Source organism: Rhea pennata, chromosome 4 (assembly GCF_028389875.1).
Source record: "Rhea pennata isolate bPtePen1 chromosome 4, bPtePen1.pri, whole genome shotgun sequence".
Lineage (NCBI taxonomy): Eukaryota > Metazoa > Chordata > Aves > Rheiformes > Rheidae > Rhea > Rhea pennata.
This window is the reverse complement of record NC_084666.1, coordinates 33,396,466-33,402,465: the sequence shown is the minus strand read 5'-3', so window position 1 is coordinate 33,402,465 and position 6,000 is coordinate 33,396,466. Positions and strand designations below refer to the sequence as shown.

Here is a 6,000-nt window from a genome sequence, read left to right as displayed (position 1 = left end):
AACTGGAAGAATGTTGACATTTGAGTGATTAAATTATGCTGTCCTGGTGAGGTGCAAAAGGAAAAACAAGACTGCAATGCATTTTTGCAAACTAAGACCTACAAAATATTGCAGCACTTTATATAGTAAAACCCAGAATAATCACCCAAGTCAGAAATGCTATAAAATATTTCAAAAGAAGAACTACATATTTTATTCATACAGGATGACATTATTTTAGCAGATTAGGTACAATTCTTGCTAAAAATGGATGTATTTAAATATTTATATAACCCATTAATAAGGAAGGAAAAAATATCTCCCTCAGCGGTAAAGATTTGTGAATGGCTAATTACCAGATCACGATAATTTTTAACAGATTAATTTTTTACCACATATATCTAATATTTGGCATTCATCTTCTTTATATTATTGGAAATTTCTGGATTCTTGCTTAGTGCAAGGAATACTTAGAAAGGGAACTAATCAAGGGAATGCCTCTTTTTCACAGCAATAGTTTACAAGAAAGAATTACAGGTCCCTTACAATGCTGACAAGCAATGACAGCACAGAGACTTTGCATGTTTCTTTCCAGCTTACCAAAACATAGTGAATGGATCATTTTCACATAAAAGAGCTTTGGTCTACCAAACTACTTGATTTTTGAAGATGTCTGTCTATTGCTTCTTGTTTTTTTCTTGGGAAAATTCAAAGGATTTGAATTTGGTCCCAGTGCAGACTATTACAGCTGGAAAAAATGGCAGTCAGATATTCCAAAGATTTAGCAATGGGGATGATTTAACTGAGTTGAACAAGTGAAAGCCGTGGTAGTTTTACATCACATGCATCTTGGAAATGAAGACTTGGTGATTTTCCTAAAATATACCTTCCTACTCAAACACAAATGTTTTTATAAGTGGTTTTTGGACAGCATTATACAAGAGATTTGTTCAATGAGCACAGTGGTCTATTCTGACCTTGTAATCTAATGTAACCCTAAATAACAGAAAGATGATTTGTTTTCCTGAAATTTGATTTTTGCTTCCCGGATAGCCCTACTTAATACTTCTGTGTGTTAGAGTCGAGCTGATACTATGAAAAGGATTTCACTTGCCACAGCAGCCCTGCCTGTGGAGTTGGTTAGTGATCTTCGCGCCGTCCGCCTTTGCTGTGAACTCCGCAGTGCTGCTCCTCGCGCTTCCCCGCTTTCTCTTCCCAGGCTGGGGCAGCCCCGTGGGCCTCCTCCCATACTCCACGGAAACTCGCTGAGAGAGATCCAAGGACAGCCAAGGCAGCTAAACCGGAGAGAGGCATGCGTGCTTATAAGCAAAGCACAATAAAGTGGACACGACCCAGCATTAAATCCAGCTTGTCTCTTAAGTGTCTCTTCACCTTAATCTTAGAGTATCCCCGTTCCCCCAACCATACGCACTGAGGGTTGAACACGAGAGTTCAAAGAGCCGCTCAGCTTTCCTGGAGAGGGTTTTGACTGTGTGCTTTGTATGTTCTCGCCAACTGAAAAATATTTTGAAATTCTTCCACTTGGTGAGCCTGATCCCGTTGTCTGAAGCGTCTTGTGCAACCCTGTTGCTCCATTCCCCCTAGCAACCGCATTTTTCCAAAGGCTGTCTTGTCTGGCTGCGTTTAGATGTCAAGGTCATACAGCAGAAATAACAGGATAGAGATGGAAAATTGTTCTTTGCAGGAGTCACTCTAGTGACTTCTTTAGGATACCCTCATTCAAATATCACAAGAAAAGAAAATGATGAAGGACATGCTTTCCAGTTGCTGTGAACTGTTAAGATAAGACCCTCTTACCAAGTTGCTAGAACGCAATCCCCGCATGCAACCTTACAAGGTTGCACTGGCTTCATAAAGAATGTGCAAAAACATATTCTCTAATATGCTGTTATAAAAGCTCTAATTCATCTTCTTTTTAGTCATTTTCCAACTTTTGAATTCTAAGAACTAGGCATGCTCTCCTCAAGGAGTGCTACGCTATTGTACGAACACATTTTTCACATAAAGTGATTAATTTCACCTGAATACTCAAGTCATGTTACTTGTGTAAGTATAGATTGTGGAAAAGATGTTTCTGCATCCTGCATGACACTCAGTTTGCTCTAATATGTCTCTTAGGGCATTTCAAACTTTTTAAATGCTGTTGGAAAAGTTTATCTGATGAATAAATACTACGGGTGAATGATAAACATTAGATAGTATTAAACTAGTACAATTTTGTTTCAAATTTTAAGTTTTAGGAAAACGAGAATCAATATCTTAATTGTTCTATGCCTTAATAATACACTTCGTATTCACAAATACGTGCATTTTAGAAACTATAGCACTGAACTAGTAGGCAAAAAGAACCTGTAAAACAAACTCACTACAAATACTGTTTTATGAAAGCAGAGGAATCTATCTTTCACTTTACAAGCTGTAAAGGCCAAAAAGATACCAAGAAGCACAAGTACTAAAGACTTCCTTTTGCATATTTCAAATTAATATTAAAATTATTGATAACAAACCCACATAAGTTGTGTGTATGCAAATATGCTTCTCAAGAAAAATGAAGTAACAATGCTATAATTTTAATATACTCTTCTCAAGTTTCTCCAGCTGCTGCTTGGAGGCTGGATTTATCAACAAAGTAAATGCCTGATAGGAAAGTACCTGTTCTGTGGTCATCTTTATATGTACAGGAATTGCTACAGATAAATTACTTAAAGCTGTTTGGTCGCACTTTCACTATTAATTCTCGAAAGTCTGCTTGGGAAATTTTACAGTTTTGTACCAGAGCACAGAACTTTCCAAACTTCAGATAAGATAATTCTGCAAAATTGCAAGACTTGAAATGAGTTTTTATAGCTCAAACATTATTTTCAAGAGTTCTGGTCACAAGGGACATATCAAAGATATGTTCCCATTTTTAAGTATGCCTCCAAAGATTTAGGCTTTACTAAAGGATACAAATAATCACTCAGATATGCTTAGAAATAACCACATCAAAACCTAGTAACAGTGAAAGGCTAATATTTGAACTTAAAAGTTGAAAATATAGAGTGGCATAAACCAAAAATAAATATTAGAATGAATACCACCTGGAGAAAAGAGAAAAGGTTTCCACAATTAACATCAATATGATTACACACATATATAACCTTTGCTTTGTCATTTTGAAATCTCAGCCCCTCGGCAGGCTGAATTTTTCCTCCTTAAGCTCTATGTTGTATCAGCACCTGAGCAGCTTTTACTTTAAATGCTGCAGAGAGATTCAAAGAAAGTGCAAAGCAGGTCCTCCTGCAGATGCAAAAGCAAAGCAAAAGCAAACAATTCAGGGAGGCAAGTCCTTCCTGTGGAAGCAAGGTTAAAGATACAGTTCCCCACAAATTCATAGACTTTTTACAGGAGGCACCCAGCATTCAGACATTCCTGCAACATGTACCCAAAGCATTGCACCTATTTTCAATTTCTTCAGTCCACACAACTGCAGTCATTCATATATCATCATAATATCATCACAATATCATCTTTGCCTCTCAGTTCTGCTAATTGCACATCTATTCAAATTTAAGAGCTTCATTGTTCTCCAAAACTCTGCATAATTCCACTTTTTTCCGTGTAAGTAAACTACTCCTACCATCATGAGATTCATCATTCTCTGATGCCAGGCTCATAAGGTGGAAAACACCTCCAAGATGTTTTTCTAAGTTTTTCCACATCACCTGAGGTTGGCATTCTTCCTTGGCAGTTTAGCTGAGCATGGTTTTCCAAAGCATGGCCCTTTCACATCCAGATCCCACATTAGTTGCCTCATAAATTCATTCTACAGCACCTGAAGGAATCATTATTCTTCTCATGCATTTCTCCTGAGATTCAGGAGCCCACGTAGCTCATACAACACTACTTGTTTGCTGTGTCCCTTTGCCATTGCTCAGAAATTCAATCCTCATCATCAGATGGTGACAGGTGGCCTCAGTCTTTACATTTTGTGCACTGCTGCATTATAAATAAGAAGTAATAAGGCCGTTGTTAGTGTAATCATAGCAGTTATTTGGCACCATCCTGCATAGACTAATGAAATTCATACCAAATAGGGAAAGAATACAAACTTTCTAGACAGATATATGGCACTGTTGGTCCAGGCTTACATCATTTTTCATTTTCCATAGAAATATGGGGGAAAAGACTGCGACTGCTGAATGCCTTAAGACATACACAGTACATATGCACATACATATGAAAGACTAGCTTTGCCTTGTTAAGTAATCAGTCTCTTGCAGGATAAAGCTTGCTTTCAAAATTCCAGCCCAGCCAAGGACTTAAGGAAACTGGGTTTAAATATAAATCCCAACCAGCTATTTTTGGATATATACACATAATACATTTATGTCAGCTAATACTGGCAGATACAAAACACCAACTGCTTGGTGACCTCAGCCTTCAGTGATGGCTACCAGTGGCTCTAAGCTTTTTTTGTTCAAGACACTGGTCAGAGAAAGATAATTAGCTACTGATCCTAAGAGAAAATTTATAAGCATCTAAGATTTCTTGGTTGAACTTGCCTGCAAATGCAAGCAGGACTCATGGGAAACTCATGAAAAGAATGAACACTATTTTCCCCATTCTTCTTCACCAGGCTCTCTCCCAAGACATCATATTTTTATGCTCAGTGGAGGAGAAGTCAAGACTCCTGCTTGTAGCATAAACATAATCTTGGAGATTTACCCTAGAGAATTATTTAGGGCCTTCACAAAAACTCAGAGTGTAGCTCAGTAACTATAAACTTGCAAACTCTTGGAGGTTTTTCACTACCTATTTAAATGGGAAGACAAAGCTCAGCAATCTCTTGATCTTACTCCGTTAGAGCACTAGGAGAATTTATGTTCTAACAACGTAGTGTCCTAACCTCATGCTTCAATGTAGTCATCAATCTAAACAATATTAGGGATTCAGCAAGTGAGAACACTGTTATTATCAGTCTTTCCTGTAGCATGCTACTGATTTCTACATATTGGATTATCTTCTATGCCAAATCTGAGACTGGCAGGGCAAAAGTATATTCAAATACAAATAAATCATATCTTTTCCTGAAAATAACTGGTAAAAGAAATTTTATATCTAACATATACCTGTAGAAACATATTCACTCACTGAAACTATGATATCTGAAACACATTTATTAACCTTGCGATTATCTAGGCCTAATTCTTTCTCAGCATCTAAAAGGAAAAAAATAAAGTGTAAACCTTATCTGACTGAGCATCATAGCTAGTACCCCTAATATCCACCTCTGAATTTCAGGTCAATTTCTCCCACAGGTAAATTTTGTTCTTTTGCTATTAGTATATTAATTACATTCCTTAGCTGATATGTTTAATTCAGCCTCTATGTTAGCTCCAAAATTAAAAAAGTAAGACAGATCTTATTTGGCATTACAGAACTCTATTCCAATTTCTGTGATATCACTTTGTGATGACCAAAGCCTTGATTCTGATAAGACTTCTTATGCTTGTGCTTACAATTATACACCATGAACAGTTTCACTGAAATAAAAATGTTTCTTCAGTGAACAGTACACAATAAATACAAACATTCTTCTGTAGATGTTTAAAGCTGAAAACTGGACCTAACAAAGCAGTACAGTTTTCAAGGGAGAGAGTTAAAATGTTAGAATAAAGACTTTCAACTTCAGTGGGTGACTTCCATGTAGAATTGAATCCTTAAAAAAATAAAATCTGAATGTGATGCTTTCAAATCCTATCTAGTACTCAAAAATATGAGCACAGAAAAATGTCATGTTTTTTAAACTCCTGGTACAGTAAGTGGAATGTGCTTTTATTTTCTCATGGAGGCATGTCTCACAGCAAAAGGAAGTAGGTACATTTTTAGAAGAACATTTTTTTTTTAAGAAAAGACTAATCTTTTGAGAAGGAATGATAGTGGAGACTACTTTTCTTGGAATTTTAATTATCATACAGATGATTTAACTAGGCACTGCTTGTCTGCTCTGAGTATCTA

General features: G+C 36.6%; 1 long non-coding RNA gene across 1 annotated transcript in view; it reads right to left on the bottom strand.

Moving 5' to 3' along the window:
- Positions 1-264: 264 nt before the first annotated feature.
- The window catches only part of LOC134139882 (uncharacterized), a 44,226-nt gene continuing 38,490 nt past the window's right edge, over positions 265-6,000 (bottom strand). The window contains exon 3 of the long non-coding RNA XR_009958276.1: positions 265-1,274. This is a non-coding gene — a long non-coding RNA (uncharacterized LOC134139882). The remainder of the gene's footprint in view (positions 1,275-6,000) is intronic.